Raw genomic sequence first — 24334 nt, 5'->3', positions numbered from 1 at the left:
GTGGTGCTGGATAGACTGTAGGAGAAGACTGGTTGACACAATACATGACACTTTGGTAACATGCAAGTAACATGATATGATATGGCCCCACTGTGTTCGGCCGCTTTCTCAATGTTGTTGATTTGGGTGGGACCTGCCTGGCCCAGGGGTACCAGTTGCACTTAGATGGATGCAGACTCCTCCCCAGTTTGTTCCCTACCCAAAAGGGCACACACTTACCTTTTGTATTTTGAAAGGACTTTTGAAATGTTCTACTGTTCATGTTGGGGTTTGTTTTGTTTATATGGGATTACTCACTCCTGAGGAAAAGCTAAGAACTGTCCTGACCCCCCTCATCAGCTTATGATTTCTATAAACCTATCAGGAAAACACCTTACAAACATTGCTGCTGGATTAACTTCACCCATGATTTTATGATAACCAGCCTTAATATCTATGGCTTAAATAGCCCAGCAAAAAGCCTAGCAATCCTCTCTATGCTGGCGAAAGGTGGGGTGGTTGCTCCAATATCTGGCTACTCCAGGAGACACACCTTCTTTTCAAGGATTGGTCTGGACTAAAGGCATCCTGGTTTCTTTACCGACATTTATATTTCAGTCCAGTGAACAAACAAAGGATAGCTATACTCATCTCTTGATATTTCCAAGCGGGTGATGGGGAAAATAGCTGAATTTAAGGGAATGATAGCCTATTGTTTAAAATGGGGGGCAAGAATTCACCTTAGTTAATGTCTTTTCTTGCAACAGGCGTCAAGAGCAATTTATGCAGAAAATCATCACTATTTTCATGGAAAACCTCAGATAGTGCCATTTTAGTGAATGGGGACCTCAATCTGATGTTGAAAAATAACCTGGACTGGTCAGGCCAGCGCTTTGGACAGACCAGAGCCCTGTCTAAGACAGGTAAACAGGTATGTGGTCTGGAAGATCTATGCAGACAAACTCACCCTGCAAAGTGGGATTACACATTTTTCTCAGCATCCTACAAAACGTACTACTTGATAGATTATTTCTGGATACCCAGCTCTTCAGGTCACCATTCAAACAGTGAAGATATAGTCCATGTCTCTGTTGGACCCTGCTCTAGAGCCTATTGTCCTCCTGATGTCTGGGAAAAGGGGTACACCCGGTCCGTGGAGATTCTGAGATAGTATCATGAACAAGAAGGTCAACAATGAGACAGTGAACAAAACTATTGCTCAATATTTGTCAGAAAAAGACATGGGGGATTTCTCTAGACATCCTGTGTGACACATTGAAATCAGTGGTCACAGGTGAGTTGATTGCTATATCTGCCAGTGAAAATAAAAGCAGGAAAGAAAAAGAGAGAGGAGTTGGGAAGGGCCACCCAAAAGAGAATCAGGCCACCAAGGGACTGAAGAAAATTCAAAGGAATATAGACACAACTTAAAAGATTGAGGGCCAGATGTACGACCCATTTTTGCATGCGCAAAGGGGTTTGCGAACCAGTTTGCACATGCAAAAACATCATGGGCCATGTACAAAGCCTATTTAGCAAGTCGCAATTTATTTGCTACTCGCTAAACGGGTTTTGCTACTCGCTAATTGGAAGGGGCATTCCCGGCGAAATAGCGAGTCTCAAAACCATGTACTAATGATTTGCAACCGCAATTGCGGTCGCAAAACACTTGCAATTACCACTTACTTTAAGTAGGTGGTAATGCATTTGCAAATGAATGTGAAATTGTTTTTTAAGGGCCAGCAGTGGCACCAGGGACCACCGCCTAGCCTTTAAAAATGTTTTTTTTAAATGCACCCTGTATTACTTTAAGTAAAATGGGCTGCATAAAAAAACTGCTTTATTTCAAAACAGTCCCAGACATGGTGGTCTGCTGAGCCCAGCAGTCCAGCATCCCTGGGAGGGCCTGTCATCCCCAAGAGGCTCGCAAATTGCGAGAGGCTCGTTAATATTAATGTAATAGAGATCATCATCAGGACAATAAGTGTGTGAGCAGAAGAATCAGGGTACGCAGCGGGGACAGTTGTGGCCAGTAAAAATATCCACTGGATATGGCCAAGTGATCGCTTTTTGAAGGAAGGACAAAAAGGTGCGTAGAGTAAATCAAACACGTCCTCGTGGTGGGAGCATCGAGTTTGGTCCGTTACGGCTGATCCTTGGCTCACGGCCCGGGCCTGGAGCATTGCTTGGCCTGGGGCGCCGGATGCCTGGAGGCGCGGTGGGGTACTGCGCCCTGCCGTTTGGAACACATCTGTGAAGGGTGAAGCGGCATCTGGGGTGAGTGCCTGTGCGCTGTGCCTTTCTGGCAACCACCGGCTGATCTGTGTTTGGAGGCTTGGGCCAACTTGCTGCTCTGCTGGATCTGGGGAATATGCTCTGACCCCCCTTCCTCCCCAGCTGATATTTGGGACTACTGTTGAAATTGGTGGGGCCTGTGGAGTGCACCCCTGCCCTCCCCAGGGGGGTTTGAATTGTATGACCCCTGCAGCGGGGTCACTGGACATTGAAAAAAACACCCGGGAGGGGTGGGGAGTTGTGCCCCTGGGTGCAGAGGCGGCCGGACTACTGTCCTGTGCGGCTTGTGGCTGGGCGTGGCCCTCCGCTAGTCATTACCTCGGGTGAGTAATACCACACAGCAGGAATACTTTCTGGGAACACTCTAGCTGTGCACCACGCACCGAGTGTCATAATCTACAACAGAACTCTATCTTTATTCGGGGCTCTGAGCGGTGGAGATAAGGACCCCCTTGGTCACAGGAACTAGTCGGGTGCATTGGAGCCGGCCGTACGGCATAGAGTGACAGGTTGCATTCTTTAAATATCTCCTGCTCGGATCACTGACAGAATATTGAGGAGAAGAATATCGAGCTGCCACAGTATTGAGGTAAAAATATTGGGCCCGATTCACAGAACTAACTTAAGACAAAATCCTAAACTTACTACTTTTGGTATTCACAGAAGTTAGGATTTTGTCTTAAGACAGACGTAAGACAGACTTAAGTTAGGATTCTGTCTTAAGTCTGTCTTAAGACAAAATCCTAACTTCTGTGAATACCAAAAGTAGTATGTTTAGGACTTTGTCTTAAGTTAGTTCTGTGAATCAGCCCCATTGAGTGACAGAATATCGCCTTCCTATCTACAAACAGGTAAGTACAAAATTACTGAATCCTGGAGGAGGAGCTACGCTGGCAAATAAGATGGCTGCTTAGGCTCCCGGCTCCGCCGACCTCCGTATCCCGCCACAAGATCCTGTACATTATCCTGATTTTACGCCCAGCCCCTGTGTGAATGAACGGTTCCTCATTCCGATGGTGAAATCCGGGAATTTTTATCGGCTGGTTTGACGAAGTTACATCGAGTTGAAGATTGGGGCCTACTCCAGCGGTGAAGCCAGGGCCTCGAGTATCTGCAAAGCCAGGCTGCAGTGCAACAACATCGGCTGAGAGACCCAGGCAGGGTCCGGTCAATCGTAGTGGAGGCTTCTTTTATGCCCGAATTTGGCGGCGATTGTTTTCTTTGCTCAGCATTGATGGAGGAGTGACTTTGCTTGCTATTGACTGTGGCCGGGGGTACCCGTCCCGCAGGCCCGGTGTTGGTCCCCGCTGGGGTTCGTTGGGTCAGTGCCCCGGCCTGCGGCGTTAAGCCGGGTGAACATGACTGCAGAGAACGAAGGGCCACCCTCCACGTTTGCCCTTTCGTGATCCTGTTTGTCCCCCCCGGAGATGCCAGATTCACCCGGGGAGGTGATTGTGATTGGTATCGGGCGTGAGACTATGGATCGAACGGTGCCCGAGCCATCGCTGAGGTCAATCTTGGCAGAAATTTGGGCGTTTCGCTCACAAGTGGATGTTTTATTCGACAAACTGGATGCAAGCCTATCTGAGATGCTGCTTGTGGTACCGGACCCTGCCGCACTGTTGGAACAGCATTCTGCAGCCATTCAAGCCGCAGCCATTTTGACTCCGTGCGAGGACCCCGTGGGGAAGCGAGTATTGGAACCATCGGATGGTGCCCTGGAAGACGGTGTTCCCGAGGTTGTGAGTGCACCACCGCACCTCCCATCACCATTGACTTTGGAGGTATTGAAAGGCGTTTCCCCCCCCCCCCGGAGACTTATGTTGTAGACTCTTCTCTCATCTTGTGGTCGTCTTCTCCCTTCTTGGAGATTTTACGACTCCGGGGCAAGATACATCGGGACTGTCCATCCAGGAGAAGGAGACTTTCTGCGTTTGAAGTTCTCATGGACCTATTATCCACGAGTGGTAACGGATTGACTCTCGATGACTTCCTCCTCCTCTATGACTCCTTTGTGTGCTTTTGGGTCTCGCTGGGGGGGTTTGTGTGCTGGTTCGAAAGGGTCAAGGTTAAGAACAATTCGATCGGACGGTTTGGAGTGGCTATTATGGATGTTCGATCTGTAATTGTTTGATTTAAGAGGCTGGGCGGTGTATCACGGTGCCCCCTATTTTTTTTTTTATAAGAGTCGTTCTACATCTGTCTTTTTGCGGCAGGGGGTGTCTGTTTCTGGCGGGGGGACTAAAGGGGCTGGGAGCACATACGGATATGCCCTCCTCCATTCTTTTTCCTTCTTTTAGGGTTTTAGTTACTTGGGGCGACAGGCACGCTGCGAGTGGGGTTAGGCCGTAGCCATCTGCAGGGGTGCAGGGTGGGGGGTTGGAGGGGTTTTTTATTTTGCCTTTTTTATTTTCTATGGCCTTTTTCTTCCTTCCCTTTCTTTCCTTCAGGATCATTATAGCTCGTGAATTATTCTGATTTTTACTGTGTTCTGGAGTTTAGTGCCCATGCTTCTTACGTCATCCGGATTTCCGGGAGGGCAGGCCCTGAGAACTGGCGCTTACGGAAACGTATATTGTATTGTTGTTTACTCCGATTCATATGCTTTGTCGCCAGAGTTCCAATTATAGTAGTTCCTAGGTGCATATCCTGTCTCTTGGCCTGTCCCCCGTATTCTTTTCTTTGATTGCATGGCACCTGATCCGTTTATTTAGATAATATAAAATAAAACCTCTCTTACATCCTGTGACTTATTCAAGCGTTCTAATACAAGTTCTATCCTGAATCGCTGCCGGACCTCAGGGTTGTCGGCTGATAAGCTGTGTTGTACCGTGATATCATGGGTCCTAATTATGTTTAGCGGCTGGCCCCTGCGGTTGTAGGCCCATGCTTGTATTTTATGAATGCTGCAATTGATTCGTAAGGACGCCTGCTGACCTCTTGCTGCCACGGACCTTTTTCTGCCACAGCTAGCGGAACCCGCTTCGCGGGTCCCGCGTCGCAGGAGGGAGTTCTCAGAGGCAACTGTACGTGTTGGGCGGTGAGTGTGTGACACGGCTGCGAGCAGCAACCCGGACTCAGTTTCCCAAGAGTCCCGGGTTGCCCAGGCCGATTCCAGCTGGCCCGCTCTCCTTGACCGCCCCGCCCAGCCCCACCTGCCTCATATTCCGCAGAGATCACCAACTTCGCTGGGATTCGTAAGGACGCCTGCTGACCTCTTGCTGCCACGGACCTTTTTCTGCCACAGCTAGCGGAACCCGCTTCGCGGGTCCTGCGTCGCAGGAGGGAGTTCTCAGAGGCAACTGTACGTGTTGGGCGGTGAGTGTGTGACAGGGCTGCGAGCAGCAACCCGGACTCAGTTTCCCAAGAGTCCCGGGTTGCCCAGGCCGATTCCAGCTGGCCCGCTCTCCCTGACCGCCCCGCCCAGCCCCACCTGCCTCATATTCCGCAGAGATCACCAACTTCGCTGGGATTCGTAAGGACGCCTGCTGACCTCATGCTGCCACGGACCTTTTTCTGCCACAGCTAGCGGAACCCGCTTCGCGGGTCCCGCGTCGCAGGAGGGAGTTTTCAGAGGCAACTGTACGTGTTGGGCGGTGAGTGTGTGACAGGGCTGCGAGCAGCAACCCGGACTCAGTTTCCCAAGAGTCCCGGGTTGCCCAGGCCGATTCCAGCTGGCCCGCTCTCCCTGACCGCCCCGCCCAGCCCCACCTGCCTCATATTCCGCAGAGATCACCAACTTCGCTGGGATTCGTAAGGACGCCTGCTGACCTCTTGCTGCCACGGACCTTTTTCTGCCACAGCTAGCGGAACCCGCTTCGCGGGTCCCGCGTCGTAGGAGAGAGTTCTCAGAGGCAACTGTACGTGTTGGGCGGTGAGTGTGTGACAGGGCTGCGAGCAGCAACCCGGACTCAGTTTCCCAAGAGTCCCGGGTTGCCCAGGCCGATTCCAGCTGGCCCGCTCTCCCTGACCGCCCCGCCCAGCCCCACCTGCCTCATATTCCGCAGAGATCACCAACTTCGCTGGGATTCGTAAGGACGCCTGCTGACCTCTTGCTGCCACGGACCTTTTTCTGCCACAGCTAGTGGAACCCGCTTCGCGGGTCCCGCGTCGCAGGAGGGAGTTCTCAGAGGCAACTGTACGTGTTGGGCGGTGAGTGTGTGACAGGGCTGCGAGCAGCAACCCGGACTCAGTTTCCCAAGAGTCCCGGGTTGCCCAGGCCGATTCCAGCTGTCCCGCTCTCCCTGACCGCCCCGCCCAGCCCCACCTGCCTCATATTCCGCAGAGATCACCAACTTCGCTGGGATTCGTAAGGACGCCTGCTGACCTCTTGCTGCCACGGACCTTTTTCTGCCACAGCTAGCGGAACCCGCTTCGCGGGTCCCGCGTCGCAGGAGGGAGTTCTGTACGCAGGCAACTGTACGTGTTGGGCGGTGAGTGTGTGACAGGGCTGCGAGCAGCAACCCGGACTCAGTTTCCCAAGAGTCCCGGGTTGCCCAGGCCGATTCCAGCTGGCCCGCTCTCCCTGACCGCCCCGCCCAGCCCCACCTGCCTCATATTCCGCAGAGATCACCAACTTCGCTGGGATTCGTAAGGACGCCTGCTGACCTCTTGCTGCCACGGACCTTTTTCTGCCACAGCTAGCGGAACCCGCTTCGCGGGCCCCGCGTCGCAGGAGAGAGTTCTCAGAGGCAACTGTACGTGTTGGGCGGTGAGTGTGTGACAGGGCTGCGAGCAGCAACCCGGACTCAGTTTCCCAAGAGTCCCGGGTTGCCCAGGCCGATTCCAGCTGGCCCGCTCTCCCTGACCGCCCCGCCCAGCCCCACCTGCCTCCTATTCCGCAGAGATTTCCATATAACCCCCGTAGACTCCTCCCCTTCGCTAGTATATCACCAACTGAGTTTCCAGCAGCGCGGGAGCGCGCGGGAGCGCCCGGGAGAAGCCCGGGACAAGGGCGGGGCCGTCTAAGGCCGTCCAAGGTCGAACAAGGTCGGGTCGGGGCTACCCCCCTTTCACCAGTGAACCCAGATTTCCCATCTTCTATTTTTAACTGTCTAGTCATAAGTTTCTGCACTATAAGTTGTGCCTTTTACCATAATTCTCATGATGTCCTTGCGCTCAGGGAAGGGCAGACAGATCACCGTAAAAACGAACAATGGCAAAGCCACTGGAACTTTGGACGACTTTATAAGTCGGGCAACTGGAATTCTAGAAAAGGAAATTGCCCTCACAGAAAAGCGCTTGTCACTTGATCTAATTACAGGAAAACGCTCATCATTGGGAAATATTGCATCGAAAACTACCCCCAATAAACTACCTACTCCTGAGCAAAGTGTAGCTTGTTCTGATAGTAACTTGGAGGCCAGCCCAAATCTAGTGATAATTTCTGATTCACAGACAGCCTTGATAGCAGATCCAGGGGATTCCCAAGTCGAAGCACCTATACTCACTCCCATACCTATTTCACCAGATATTACGGGGGAAAATGTGGTAGATAGCAACCCGAGTAAATTAAGCAATATTGGGCCTATCCTTACACAAGACCAGATAGTGGTTTCTGAGCGGGAACCTCACAACCCAAATAAACGCAAGAGAGGTGGCACCCATAGGAAAGGAGCAAGATCTAAGTTAGCGAAGTCAGCACCATCTAAAACTCTGACAATTCATACTAAGCAAAAGGGCCCCCAATTAGCTGATGTGGGACAGAAAATTTTCTCTTTCAATACCAACAATAATGACCGCCTTCTGGGGGAATTTGAAAAATTAGTCCAGATGCTCTTGTTACCTGTCCTAGAGAAAATTCAGATTGTCAATCTAAAATTAGATCAACTGAAACACATCATTTCCCTTAATACCAAATCTCTTGAAACTCTAGCAACTAAGAATAAATCACCTGAAGAGGGGGGTATAAATAATAAGAATTAAAAATGGCAATATTAACAACAGTGATCCAAAAAAGGGGGGAGAGAACAAAAATACGAATACAAATTCTAAAACACCTATAACTAGTAACCCTAAGGTGGTACCGGTCCCTCTAGTTCGAACAAAACCTATACCACAACCTCGTTCTAAACCTGCTGTGGTGGATACTGCAGGGACCTCTAGCCAAAAAACGGGTAATGTAGCACCAACGACAGAAGCTACTACCCTTAAACAGGGAACTACACAAGGGCCCAAACAAACATGTTTACAGGGGCCCGCAAAAAACGCAAAAAGCAATGATAACGAGAGAGTATATAGAAAGAAACCACCACCTTTGAACCTGCCCCCAGACTCAGCCCCTTTTATGGTAATACTTACTGGAGTACCCCCACTTCTTCCCAATAAAACGGAATCAACTCAGGAACTAAGAAACAAAATAACACATTGGCTCAATATCAACAGACCACTTCCTCCTGATTCTAAAACAAACATACTTAGTGTACGTAGAGTTCCCTGGGTGGGCCCGAGTGAGAAGGATCTCGAGGGGGATTGCATCTTGATTAACTTCAGTAACACCTGGGTAAAAGATATTATCTGCAGTAAACCGAGATTTGCTAGAGTTGGGGATATCCAGTGTATAGGTCTGGAATATTTCTACCCAAGCTTGAATTTTGTACCCCAAACTCTCCCTTATAAGAACGCTAGGCAGGTATTTAACAATGAAATGTATCCTGTGTGGGCCCACAGAAATAGGGCCATATGGCCAAGCCAAAATAACTGGGGACCCCCGCATCAGAGAGATGCCTTCTCTTGGGGTCCAATCCATAGCAACAATTACTCTTTGCAAACTTGGCATAACGACCTAAGACCAAGATATCAGGGGGAGGATTATGTAGGATGGCCCCCAAACAATGTTCCTTTAAGAAACCGCTTCGATCCACTTGTAGGCATGGAAGAGATAGATTGACCATCACAAGATCCTCCTAGTACCATTAATAATCTAGTAATAGGAGAGCCCAGCCAGATGGAGAAGGGCGATAGTGGTAACGACAATTCATGGGAGATTGCTTCCACTGGTGATGATCGTACTTCTAATGCCCAAGTTCTTAAGGTATCTCCTACCAAAGAATGCGATTTAAGTCCAATCCTTTTTAGGCATAACCTGGAAGTTTTACCTGAACCAGACAGGAAAAATAAAAATGATCAAAGGATGGGTTTAATTTCTTGGAACATTGCTGGACTCGCATCAAGACTGGAGGATGAGGCATGGCTGGACTTTGTGGGTGATTGTGACATCCTGTGCCTGCAGGAAACATGGAGCCGAACCGCCCAGAGTATGGAGGGTTTTCAAGCCTTTAATACCCTAGCAACACCCTCACAAATGGGTAGGGCAAAAGGTGGCCTAATGACAGCAACCTCCATAAAATTATGCAAACTTGCAACTTCTATAATAGTTGACTCACCGTGGTTTCAAGTGTTAATGTTGGACAATTTGTTTCCTGAACCATTGTTGTTGATTAACTGGTACTACAACATCTTTGACAACAATGAGACAACCGTAATTTCAGAATTGGAAAAGGCCATAGCCAGGGCACGCCAAGAACAACCCCAACTATTTGTCATCTGGTTGGGAGACTTTAACTGCTCACTATGCGCCCATGGGGATTCAAAGGTGTGTGGTTTGACAGATTCACACGATCAACCACTGTTACATTTTAAACACACACCCCAAGGGGATGCGTTAAATAACATCATTATTTTAAATGATTTATGCATAGTGGAGCCCTGGGTTGGTCCAAATTCTGTTCCTATACCGACGTTTCAGGGAACCAGGGGTACTATGAGTTTCATTGACTTTGTAATTGTCTCTAGTGGGCACTTTCACTATGTTGATAAGTTGGAAGTAATTCCTAATGCTGCCAGTGACCACAATCCTCTAATTTTAACCTTGTCTTGTCCTGTTAAACCCAAACATTCTGTTTGGGAGCAACCGGTAAAGTGAAGTAGAAATCAAGGTATTACCCTTAAATGGGGCAAAATAGATGCGGTGGGTCTTGAGGCAGAGATCCTAAATGGATATAGTGCTGAATATGAGGCATGTCTCATACCTACAACCAGTCCAGAAGAGGTTATAGGTAACTTTGAATCTTTATGTGGGCATGTAGCAGAACGCCTCATAAAACCAATTGGAAAAAATAAAAAGTTAGGCCCCAGATGGTTTGATGCTGCATGTTCAGCAACGCATAGATCGCTGAAAGCAGCATTAAAACAAAAACCTAGGGACATAGAATCGGTTAGAGCAGCTAGACTGGCCTATAAAGAAGCTATTAAATCAAGGAAGTTGGACTTAAAAAATCAAGCCTGGGAAGATCTAGAAAAGTCCACGGAATTAAAGGATAGCAGGCTTTTTTGGGAAGTCATCAATCGCTCCCTTTTTGTAAATAACGGTATGGACAATATTGTGATGGAGATTGATTGTGAATCATGGGAAACTCACTTTGGGAACATTTTTAACCCACATAAAATCCAATCGAATGAGTTATTGTCAGGAGATGCAAGGGCATCTGTGGTTTCCCAATCTTCCCTTTCCCTGAGTTTATCGTTGACCCTGCAAGAAGTGGAGGATGCTCTATTGAAGGGCACACCACTAAAAGCACCCGGCCCCGATCGAGTACCCTTGGACTTTTTTAAGCACAACGTCAAGGCCTGGGCACCTGTGCTGTTGAATGTTTTTAAAGCAGTTGTTACTAGCCATATCCCGGCATCATGGAAGGAGGCAGTGGTGGTGCCAATTTTTAAGAAGGGCGATAGATCAGACCCCCGATGCTATCACCCAATTTCATTAATTGATGCATCATGCAAGATTCTGGGCAGGGTTATTTTAGCAAGACTAGAATCATGGGCGGACTCGGTGGGCCTCATTGTGAATTCCCAATATGGATTCAGAAAAGGCAAAGGCACTGTTGAACAGTGCCTTAACCTGGCCCTAATTATTGGGAAATACACGAAGGCAAGAAAATCTTCAATCCATCTTGCTTTTATGGATCTCTCAAGTGCATTCGACACTGTGTGTCGTAGTAAGTTGTGGCAAATGATGGAGGTCATGGGTTTCGAGGAACCCTTGGTCACTCTGCTTCGCAGACTTCACGAATCTACTACCGTGGCCATAAGGTTTGGGCCAGGGGGAGAGAAAACTAAGTCTATCCCCTCGACTGAGGGCGTCCGACAAGGATGCATATTAGCTCCTTTTTTATTCCTTGTATACACAAATGGCTTGGAAAAATACCTGTTGGACCACTGTCACGATTTTCCAAAAGTCAACGGCAGAAGCCTTCCAATGCTTTCCTATGCCGATGACACGGTACTCATGACACTTACAGCAAACAGTATGCAGCACTGCCTCGATGCCTTTCATAAATTTATGTTGGACCTAGACCTTAAGGTAAATTTTGCTAAATCCTTTATCATGGTCTGTGGCCCTAAGGGCACCAAGAGCAGAAAGTTTGTAGTAAGTAACTCCGTCATTGACAAGGTTGAAAATTTTAATTACTTGGGAAACCTTTTTAATCACAAACTAAGCTGGGCCCCGTTAATGAAGACACGAGTTCAGAGTGCTAGTCGCTCAATAGAGGGACTGTTCCGTTTTTGTGGCAAATTAGGCCAAAAACCTATTATACATTTAAACACTCTGTATAAAGCTAAATGTTTGTCGATTGCTACCTACGGGGCAGGGGTTTGGGGGACAGATAGCCCTGACACGATACAGATTATGGAAAACAAATTCCTAAAACGTGTATTGGCCATTCCATCAGGCTCCTCAAACAGATTTGCCCACAATGAAATAGGTCTAAGCTATGTGAGTGACATTATTCGTCTCTCGCCTTTATTGCTATGGGGCAAAATATGGCTATGGGAGGATCTCCAGCTTACTAAAGACATCCTCCAGGACTGTCTAAAATTGTCAAACATGAATCAAATCCCCTGGCTATCCTATGTAAACGAAATGTTCCATAAAATAGGCTTGGGTGATACCTTTGACAATCCTGAAAATATACAGGGAGATATTAAAAATGTAATTAAATCAAATTATTGGAAATCATCGATCGTAAACTCCCTGGACAACCCCTATGCCCCTAAGGCTGCCTTACAGCACCAGTTTTATTTGACCTTCACAAATCATGTGCAATGGCGTTTCTATTTGACAAGATTTAGGCTACACACTTTGCATTTTCTTTTTGCATTTCCTATACAGAGGGGCTGGTGTGAGAAACTGCCCCCTTGTACCTGTAACAACAAAGATAGCCAAAACACAATGCATCTTGTTCTTTTTTGTCCCTTATATAAAGACCCGAGAATCAGGTTTATTAAACCGATTCTCAAGGAAAAACAACCATGCCATTATAAAGAGGGCTATGATTTCTTATTATCCCTGTCATCCCCTGCAGTCTGTTGTGCAATGTTGAATTTTATACGAGTGTCACTCCTGATTAGAAAACGGTATGGCTAAATCTTGCCCTAAGAAACTGACCACTTGATATGTACACTTTATACTGCTGCATCGTGATCTTTACTACCTATTTTACTTGTTTTTTAAAACACCCTAGCACAATGAATTATGTACCACCCCGAATTAATTAATTGAAAGTAAAAATATGGTTTTGTGACTTCACCTGCTAATGAATTTTATAGTGCCATAAACTGTAAAACTGTCTTTCAAAGTGAATTTTAAATTGTGTTTGTAAATGTACCTTTACTTTTATGATTCTCTGTATTGAATCGAATAAAGTTTTGAAATGAAAATGAAATGAATGCTGCAATAAAGGTTTAAAAAAAAAAAAAAAAAAAAAATACTGAATCCTAAATATAGTTGTTAATAATATAGTTTGCTAAAATATCGACTTTTTAAAAATAAAATAAACATGAAAATTAATAAGTAATAAATGTAATGTAAAAAAAATGTAATTATTTAATATATATTTTAACTTAATAGTTCACTTCAGTTCAGTAATCTTTATATCGGTTTCAAAAACCATAAAAGATACATACACACATTATAATACACACATTTATAAAAACATTTCAAAAGGTACCGAGTGTCCACAAACTTTGCCAATGGTAATACGTTACCACAGGAGACCTTTCTTGGCAATTAAAAAAAATATATATATTTAAATGGTTTAAAACGTTGAGGAGTTACAGTAGAAGGGATACACATTTGGAATAAAAAAGAGAGCAAGTAGTGGTTTATACAAAGTCAACTGTACAATTAATTCATTTTCCTCTATTAAAAATAAAAAAAATCAGTCTATATGGTACTAACAATAAATTTCATATGGACAAGTTAAGGTGCAGTGCAAGACTAGAGGTGATTAATATACTTTCCATTAAAATTTCAAGCCTTCCTTCTTCCTTATTAGATTTACACTGAACAAATTCCTACTCAAGCTAAAAACTACAGGTTGAGATTTATCTGGTCTCAATATTCTCTCTGCCTCAATACAGGATCTTATACCCAATAATTGGCAGATGGGTCTGATACCTTTCTTTCTACATTTTTGATATGCTGGGCAGAAGAATAGTAAATGTAATTCGGTTTTTTTTTTAATCCCATGATACACAGATCACAACAATCAGAACTTGCATTTCCATTTTTTTAGCCCATTTTGATGTATTGGCATTTAACTGTAACACACCATATCGAAATTTAAGATATAACGATTTTGCCAACTGTGGCTGAACTTCATCTAGAAATTGCTAAAAAATCCAAGATGGTTTCATTAAAAGAAACTGCATTGTCAAGGTGCCTATCGCTGAACTAAGTGATTGGCCATCTTGAATGTAACCCCCAAATGCCTGTTTAAACACTTTTTTAGAGTCCATAGGCAATTCTGCTGGACGTTCCGAAAAGTGTTTGAGTCCTAGTTTATGGAACCAGCCTTAAATGTGTTTCAGCCACACTAATACTTTGGTATTTTTTAACTTTAAAATGTCCTCTAGTCCTTCTCTGTAATGGGCAAGTTCAGCTGTGGACCACAGGCGAACCCAAAACTATAAGGGACGTAAACTCGCCTGGTGGTCTATATGGCGTATATTGAGATCCACTGCTAAGGGAATTGTAGGATTTGGAAGGCTCAGTAGCTTTCTAAAAAACGTATTCTCCTCCACCCTGAGGACATCATTATTCAAAGGGCCCCCTAGTTCTGCTCCATGTAGACACGCCGATTTTACCCTATATTTATACACCTCAAGGGCCGGGGAGACTGCTTTGGATATAGAGCTCTCATGCTTCTTACCAATTGGTATAGCATTTTGATATAGAATTGTCCTGCTCTTCTCCAACTGTGTTTTCCAATTCATTTTAGTATCCAGGGCAATGCCTAAATAGGTAAAATTATAAACATATTCCAATGTCTGATTTTTAACAGTTAGATTCTTTTTAAAAGTTTTATGCAGATTTATTGCCATATATTTAGTTTTACTTGAGTTGATCTCCAGGCCTTTAGACTCACAGTAGATCCATCCCAAAGGTATCTAATAATCTTTGCAGACCTTTGGGAGTTTGTGAAATTAAAATGGTATTGTCAGCAAATGAAAGAGCCGGTACTGGCACACCACACAGTTTGGGAGAATCGTGTTTGCAGCCCAACAATAATTCTGGAATGTCATTAACATATAGTGAAAATAAGGTGGGTGCCAGTACACATTCCTGCCTTACACCCCTGCTGATCTTAATGGTATCTGTAAGTTCATCCCCCGGTCCCCATCTAACCCTTGCAAAGTTGTCCTCATGCAGTCTTATTATCTGCATGAGTATTTCTCCCAGTACACCTTTCTTTTTTTAGAGAATTTCACTGGAGATTTCTGGGGATGAGGTCGAAGGCGGCCTTCAAATAGTCAAAGGCAATGTACAAGTGTCCCTTCTTAAATATTGTATATTTCCAGTTAATACAAAGGAATCCAAAAACCTGGTCGATCGTACTCGCTTTTGCTCTAAAGCCTGCCTGGTACCTTGAAAAAATACTGTTCTCCTCAATCCATTCATTCAATTTACTTAAAATTTAGCGAGCATATATTTTCTGTAAAAGATCTATTAAGCTAATCGGTCTGTAATTTGAAGGATCATATCGGTCACCTTTTTTAAAAATAGTTGTAATCTCAGCTCCTTTCCATGATTCAGGTATCTCTGCACCTGCAGCCACTGAGTTACATATAAAATTAATATAAGGGCCCCAGTCATCCTTGTCATGTTTGCATAAGTCACCTGGTATCTTGTTTGGACCTGGGCCCTTCCCAGGTTTGATTGCATCTATTGCAGCTAGGGTTTCTTCCAAGCTAAAGTGTAATGGGACTTGGACTGTGGAATTTGAATGTTCTGTTGGACTAAGCTCTATATAGCATTCAGCTGCAGAGTAGAGGCTTGAAAAATGATTTACCCATGTATTTGCATCCAAATAAGAATCTTTAGAGCATCCTCCCTTATTGCTGCCTTTAGATATTAGGCGCCAAAAACTTAGTTGGTCTTTCACTTTTGCTGCACTGATCAGCTCTGTCCATATATTTTCAACCCAATTTTTCTTAGTGTGGGTTAATACCTTCTTATATATATCTTTTGCCCCTTAAAACCATAAAAATGTATTCCTTTAGCTGCCAGAATAAGCTCTTTTTTTGCTTCACAGCATTCTTTATTGTACCACAGGTTACCTGAATCGCTCACCCCTGTTGTTCCCTTTTTGCGTTTCTTTGGTATCTTACTTAAAATTGATGTGAGGGACTCTCCCAAACCTTGGTGTATGCTCTTGGCTGGCATCTCTGTAACCGGTAGACTTATATACAGTGAGATAATTTCTACAAAGCTATCATAGATCTGCTTCACAGCCATCTCATTTCCCCCTATTGAAGGCCATTTTAGTGCTCTATGATTATTAGTTAGTAGTGGTTCTATCACATCATCAACCTCATCATCGGCCCTCAGACTAGTTGGATTAAAGAGATCGGCCTTGAGTGTCAGACACAATGCGAAGTGGTCGCTCTCAAATCTATCATCGATTTTAAAATCATAGAGAATAGACCATAGTGTGATAGATACCAGAATATAATCTATATAGCTTTTAGAATTACCCCTTTTAAATTTAGGGGAATTTGGGCTATCAGAGGGCAGCCTACTGTTACAAGGTCAAAGGCCATGCCCTGAAATCAATCTAATCAACTGCGTCAGTACAGTAGTATAAGATACTGCCGGACTACTGTTTAGCAAAGGAATGTTATTTGCAACGTCTTCATCTTCGAAGATATTTCCTAATCCTGACACTGGTTCGAATTTACAGTTGAAGTCTCCGCCCACAATTACCTCAGCCATAAGGGTGACAGAAGCTAAGATTTGATCTAGTTGTTCAATAACCCTCAACTCTTTGCTTGCTACCCCCGGTCTACTATAAATATTTATTAAATATAGATCTTTGTTCTTTGATGTTGAAATTTTTATCACCTGGATATCCGGGGTTGGAAGTTCCAGTTGTTGTATTTCTATACCTAGGGTGACTTTTACCCAAATTAGTATTACGAGGCCCCTTGACGGCCTTCCTCTAACTGACGGGATAGCAGCTGTACTAAAGGTTTTGTACCCTACCTTGTGTGGGATTTCAATCATCCATGTTTCTTGGAGGAGAATTATTTCATTTTGGCCAATATACTCCTGCCATACCTCATCCCCCAGATTTCTTTTCAGCCCTGCAATCTTCCATGAACTTAATCCTAACTCAGTTTAGAATTTCTTTATACCTAGTTTACCAAGTGGGGCATCTTTTTCTTTACCTGGACTTGATATTCTCTGGGGTTCAGCTATAATATTGCTGCTTATGCAATCATCATTACATATATCAGTCCCATCGTTCTTCATAAGATATGGATCACTATTCATCACCCTAATATCCTCAGATACATGAATGACTGAGCTATTTAGAATGTCATTCATTTTGCCTTTGTCCCCCGCAAAAGTGTCATTGTCAATTGAAATGCTTACCTATATTTCTTCATTCACAAAAGCAGTCTTACATGCATTTAAATCTTTAACAGTTAATATTGGCTTGCAGGGCAAAACTTTCTCAGCAGAAGTCACCTTTTGGTGTATTCCAGTTAATTGTCAGTCCTGCTCATCCAGTCCTGACAATGCTGGAATTTGTTAGTCATTAAAATTGGGGGAGACCTATTTACAAAAGGGTCAACTTGTGGTTTGTAGAAATATCCCAGGGGGAGTGCGCAGATACTGGTATAAGATGATAGGTTCGGGTCATTATAGTTCAGTATATGGCAGACTAATTATTTTCTACGGAAATTGATCACAACACAATCACCGTTGATGCTCTTACTAGATCTTCCTAGCCACCCCACTCTCTGTACCATTAGGATCTCCCTTATCTATAAAGGGTGAAACCCTTTATACTTTGTCAACCAGTCAACGCTCTTGATACGCAATTCACTCCATGTCTCCTTTTGACCATCCTTAAGGGCCGGGACACCAGCCAGAATTACATCATATGGGCATGAGGCTGAGGGTAGGTTTAATATATCTGCATTGGATTTTAGGCAATTATTACTTAGGTCAGTTCTCACATTCTTATGAGTAATATTCAATTTGGGTTTTGCATCTGCAACTGTAACTAGACCTGGTTTTTGTACACCTTGGGTATCTACTATGTTTGATCTTCTGCATATGCCATGTGTTACTCCTTTTATTTCATTTACTTTGGCGTTACTGGAACTTTCACCTCTGTCATCTCTTCCCTCTCTGTTTTGGATTACATTAGGGAAGTTATGAGCCTGAATTCTAGAACCTGTTGTGCCTCTTGGATCTAGTATGTCAACACAGTTCAGCTGTTTATCCCCCTTAACACAACCAAGTTGTTTTATAGCAGTGTCTATCTGATTAATTTTTTCTCATAGGATTGTGAGTTTTCTTTCAACTAAATCATGAACCCGAGATATCATTCCTCTAAATGCAAAATTATCAGGAGCTACATTAGTTACATCCGTTTCGGTCGTAGCATCCCCATTATCTACATCCCCTTGAACAGATAACGGCAGTAACGCCTCAGTTTGTGTGCCAACGGAGATGCACCTCAAAAAGCCACACTTCTCATTGCAAATAATACACCATAGGTCCCTATAAAGGTTTTTTCTTTTGTCCATCAGTTCCCCGTTTCCGTTTTGTCGCGGGTTCTACCACCGGCTTCTTAATTACAGGGTTCTTAGATGCTCGTGTCCTAGACCACCTGGGTTCATCTGTCGGGACTGGAGCTTGAACCTTTGGAGTAGGTATCTGGGAATTGGTGGATGCAAAAGAGGGAGAAGGAATTGGCGAGGCATTCGATAGGTCTACAGACAAGGTTGCTTGTACAAGGTCCTCCAATCTAGTCAGACGATTGTCTAAAGATAGGCGATTGGAAAGATGTTGTCGGGTCCAAAGAGAGGCGCCTCTCTGTCAACTGTATTTCATGGCTCAATAACAACTCTGCTTCAACTAAAAAAGCATCCAATGTTTCTGCCATTCCCTTCCGTTTATCCATTTAGTCTCTCTTTTATCAACCAGATTGATGGTAAATATTTAATATATTGTTCACAGTACCTTTCCACGCGATGGGGAGTGTTCCAGTTGCGCCTCTTGGGCAATGTTCCCTCTAATATTTTTCTTCTGTGTGCAACAGAATAAGGTCTCTGTGCGCTGCTGCCAAGGTTATGTGCGCCAAGCACCCAACCGCGTGTGTGGGTGCAGCGACAAATATCAGTGCAAATGTCACTCAAACATTTGCTTAATAAAGTGAAAAGACAATGTATTTCTACACATACAGCACCACATGAAGGGTCTTAAGACAGGTTTGCAGCTTACAACAAACATAAAAAGGATACAGTATTCAAAAGCATATTCTGCATTAAAAGTCATTTAATGTCATAATGTATCCCTTGCTACCACTTTTGTTAAATACCCATAACGAAGCACCGTGCAATCTGAGGCCAGTACTGAAAGGCCAGGCCCGGCCTCTCTCCTGCAAAAATCAGCAAAGCAACTCCATCTCAACCTGGCCTGAATCTTGCTTGGCACAGGTGAGCTGAACACTGCAGATGTGAATGTGGGTAAGATGGACTGCGAAGGAGCAGGTTGGTTCTGGTGTATATGAATGGAGTCTTATTCTGTATTATGCAAAGTCTGTGTATGCACAAATGTATGTTGTATTTCTTTTATGTGGATCTCTTATGAGTTCCAAAACATAAATAAAGAATTGAATTGAATTGAATGGAGTTAGCTCTAATGACTGTGTGGTGTTTGAATGCACTGTGTGGGAAAGGTTTGTTCATATTGGGAATGGGGTTCTAGTTTACTGGGTAGAATAAGGCTGAATTTGCTCTCAAGAAAGTGTCACTCAAAACTGTTGAAATGTCACTCATAATTGAACTCTGGGCACGAATCAAGGGTACACGTGGGCGGATGGTGTCCACCCACTTTTTTCACAGGGTGAATGCGATCCACCCTGCCAAGAATTTGGGCCCCACTAAATAATGTTCTGAACTCGTCCCGGTGTAATTTCAAACACTAGGACACTTTCAGCAGCACCTGCATATTGTCTGCTTTCCATCTCCAACAAGCAACAATGTTCAGACAGGGACGGGGCTTTCTTATTTAAGACTCCTGCTGGGCCCATGACAAAGGCAGAATCTGAGGGGTCATCAGGCCTCCTTTTGTTCGAGTCTCTTGGCTCACAACTGATGTAAATTAAGCGGAGGGGAAACAAAGGCTCAAACCTTGTTAGCTCTTTACACTTACTGAGAGAGGCAGCTTTTCACTTCCTGCAGTCCCTGGCTAGGAGATATGCATGCACTGGAAGAATAGAAATAGACTAAACAGTGGAACCCCAGGCGCCTCTGCATCTAACCCGCTATCCCTAATCAATATATAAGTGGTGTGGAATTACCCAGAAAACAAGTGTGCACACTGAAAAACACCCACTGTCACACTGTAATTCCCATACAGGAGTTTAGCAATTTTTACTCATCATCACAGGTGCACCACATAACAAATTGGACAACGGATTATATAAAATACATGTCCACAAAATATTCTTCAAAAAATGTCTTCCTTTATTCAATGGAGTCTTTAAAACATATTCAGGATGATTGAGATACAGCTGACGTGTTTCATCCTTATCAGAAGGACTTCTTCAGGGCAAACAGATCTTCACTATAATGTCTATCTAGAATAGTTAAGCCATCATTCAAGAATATAAAAGATGCTTCTGTTTTTTAAAATATTATATAAAAAAATTATGTTTAGTGCCTTGGAATGGAAGCATTGGACGAGCGAGAATGTATAACTCCCAGTTTTATTAATCCTAATTCCAGGTAAGTGAAATAAGAAGTGTGCAAGAATAATTGCACAGTGTTGTGACACATCCCGATGCCCAGGCTTTTTTACCGACATCATTTTGTATTGCATTATGGGGCTTGCAGTTTCGCTTCCTTTATTTTTTAGGTGAGAGCTATAAAATAACCTGTTGGTTCGCAAATTGGGATGAAGTCGTAGATGTAAGAGGGTGGCCCCATTACATTTTTAGAGTAAGGTGATGCAGGTTTGCCAAAAATATGACCATATCAAAGTCAATGGAGGCATGTTGCTTTGTGAGAGGGTGAATATAGTTAAAAGAGGGGGACACCAAAAATTGACGAGCCTGTTAACACTGCAACACTTCCAAGAGCGCAGAACACATGTCTGCCCACACCCTCAACCTCAACATGTGCATTTACTTATAGCGGTGGCTGGAAGTCCAAAACTTGGCGTGCCGTTTTTTTTTTTTACAGTATTATGTATGTGCTTCTTGGTAGACATTTAATGCAAACACATTTACGCTTTTCTTTTACACTCTCCTTTCTCCTCATCGTTTTCTTTCCCTCCCTCAAGCTCATTGAGGGCATTTCTAATCACCCACCTGCGTGACTGCTGGAGATCCGTGGACACCCGTGGACACCTCTGCTCTCCCCCGCCACCGCTCTTGGCCTCACAGCCGCCGAGAGGGGAGAGCGACCAAAGACTGCATTTCCCAGCGTCCCCTGCCTGCTTGACAGGGAAGCTGACTGCCGCATGACATTCCCGCGCCGGGAGGCGCATAAAAACGAGCTGCTCCTGCGGCAGAGCGGGGGCTCAAACTCGTTGGGGGCATTTCTAATCACCCACCTGCATGACTGCTGGAGACCCGTGGACACCCATGGACACCTCCGCTCTCACCCGCCGCTGCTCTTGGGCTCACGGCCGCTGAGAGGGGAGAGCGACCAAAGACTGCAATTCCCAGCGTCCCCTGCCTGCCTGACAGTGACGCTGACTGCCGCATCACATTCCCGCACCCGGAGGCGTATAAAAAAGAGCTGCTCCTGCGGCGGAGTGGGGGCTCAAGCTTGTTGGGGGCATTTCTAATCACCCACCTGCGTGACTGCTGGAGACCCGTGGATGCCCGTGGACACCTCCGCTCTCCCCGTCGCTGCCCTTGGGCTCACTGCCGCCGAGAGGGGAGAACGACCAGAGACTGCATTTCCCAGCGTCCCCTGCCTGCCTGACGTGGACGCTGACTGCTGCATCACATTCCCGTGCCCGGAGGCGCATAAAAACGAGCTGCTCCACCCGCGTCGCAGGACGCGCGCGGGCAACGCCGGGCTGAGCCCGGGCAGAGGGCGGGCCATCTGTGGCCATCAGAGGCCAGAGGAGGCCGGGTCGGGCCACCACTCTTGGTTGGAGAAATGGGTAAGTGCAAAAAAGATAACCTTGGAGAAGGGATGGCAAAAAAGCCAAATCCCAAGAAAATCAGAGTCCATCATTTCCTATTTGACTTCAGCAGTGGGGGTGTTGAGAGTAGAGATCGCAAATGCGGAAAAGGAACTAGGTCTGGTAACATCTGTCCCCCTCGATGAGGCTCCCGGCAGCTTGCCTGAACAAGCCTTAAGACCCCCTATTTCTTTGGACCCTGTTTTGCTGATCAAGGACCCTGCACGTGTGGAGAAAATTATGTTATTGGTCCTGAGAAAGAAATGACTGGTGTTGGGGGGTCCTCCTCCTCTCTAGATCATGGGGTTAAAACTGTGGAAGTACCTCCAGGCCTGGTTCGGAAGCGAAGGAAACAACGGAAGTCAACAAAAAAGTTAATACCTGGTGTGGTACCACAGCGAGTAAACATCACTGGAACTGATCATTTGGCGGCCCTTGTGGAAGAAATCTTTGAGTTACGCCTGGAACCTGTTCTAATTGACCTAGCTAAGAACATTGTGGACTCTTTGAACACTTGTGTTGCTAGTTTGGTCACTAAATGTGCAAATATTGACAATTGTATAAAAACACACAAGGATTGTTATAGATCTAGTGGCCCTGCCCATAAAGAGAATATCACTACTGGGGTTAAAAGGAGACGGGAAGATACTAGCATCAGTATTATGGCTGATGCGCCCCGCATTCCGGCACAAAATGCAGAGAGGGTTGGGGACCTGATTGAAACCAAAACTCCTCAGTCCCAAACCCCCATTAACTGTAAGACCAACCCGACAGAACAAGGGACTGTTCCACCAACTAGGGCAAGTCTCCCACCTGGTATGAGACCAGATCAGGAGAGGGGACCTATTTTAGATCTCCCACCAGATGCGACACCTTTGGTGGCTATTCTGGCTTGGGTACCACCTCTGATTGGTAATACTAGGGCGTCTACACGAGATCTTATGGATAAAGCAAAAAACTGGTGTGCTCAAATGAGTAGTGGTAACACTGATATCTCCTCGCATATCATTATGGCGCGACGGGTGGGGTGGGTTGGCCAGCAGAAAAAGTCCACTGCAGGGGATGTTATCGTAGTTAATTTCAATACTCCAAATGTTTCTAACAGATTGTTCTGGGACGTCTCTGAAACAGGGGGGGCGGCATTAGGCCTCTTCCCCTGGGGTATTTCTACCCACAGGGTAGTAATATGAAATCACCCTTACTGGCCCACAATAATATGTCCCGTAGAGCTAATCTATGGTCTGATCCCCACCAAAGGCTCGTAAGAGGTAGCAAGGGCAAAGTAGCGGAGAAAAAGGATAATATAGGAAAACCCCCGGGTGTTATCCCCGATATAGCTACAACAAGTTGGCCCACAGATATAGTTTTGTCAAACCATTTCTCTCCTTTATCCAATATGGAGGACAATGACTGACTACCTGAAAGACAGGAGAGAGCAGGGGACCACAAGACTGGGCTGGGTAGTCCTCCCAGTTGTAAAATATTAAGCTGGAATGTGGCAGGTATCAGAACAAAACAGAAAGATGAAATATGGGTAGATTTTGTTAATCACTATGAGATTCTAGCCCTACAAGAAACATGGGATACTTCAACAGATTTTTTCCTGGATGGGTACTCCAGTTTTATAGTTAGTGCTATCCCAGGTTTAGGCTGTAGACCAGAGGGTGGTCTGGCAATGCTTACCTCGTTAAAATTAACTGGCTCCTTCACTAAATTGGAGTCCGGGTCTAATAACCTATTGATCCTGGAGTGGGTTAGGCCGGACTCATGTACTATCTTATTGTTTAATTTTCATAACTCCAGTGAGCAGGAATTTCTGAATCAATATCTAGGCTCCTTGGCAAGATTTTACATGTTTATAAGTCAGCACACGACACTTTATTCGAAACCATTATTATGGGTGATTTTAATATCCCTCCCTGTGGCTGGAACTGTGTTTTGGACAATAACTTTTGACCTCCAGGCTCGTTGATCCCGCACTTTGAACATAACAGTCAGGGTGAGGTGATAGAGGACCTTTTAGCAAGTCATAACTTGTTTGTTTGAGGTGGCATGCGACCAGGAGGTGACAAGGGTCCCCACTTTTAAGGGCCGAGACTCGGATACGGTAATTGACTATATCTTTTTCTCCTCCGGGGTAATAGATAGGGCTACTCGGTATGAGACAATTCCATCAGGCTTTAGTGACAATAACCCTGTGACCCTGGATGTTAGTTGGGGGTGAGGTCTTCAACAATAGGAACAAATTAACCACAGATTGTATCCATCTGACCCCAAAAGACCAAGGAAGGAGACTCAAATGGGAGAAGGTGATCCCTGAGGCCTTTATTGAGGGTT

The sequence above is a fragment of the Lissotriton vulgaris genome, chromosome 12 (assembly GCF_964263255.1).
Source record: "Lissotriton vulgaris chromosome 12, aLisVul1.2, whole genome shotgun sequence".
NCBI lineage: Eukaryota > Metazoa > Chordata > Amphibia > Caudata > Salamandridae > Lissotriton > Lissotriton vulgaris.
Note: the sequence above shows the minus strand (reverse complement) of the source record.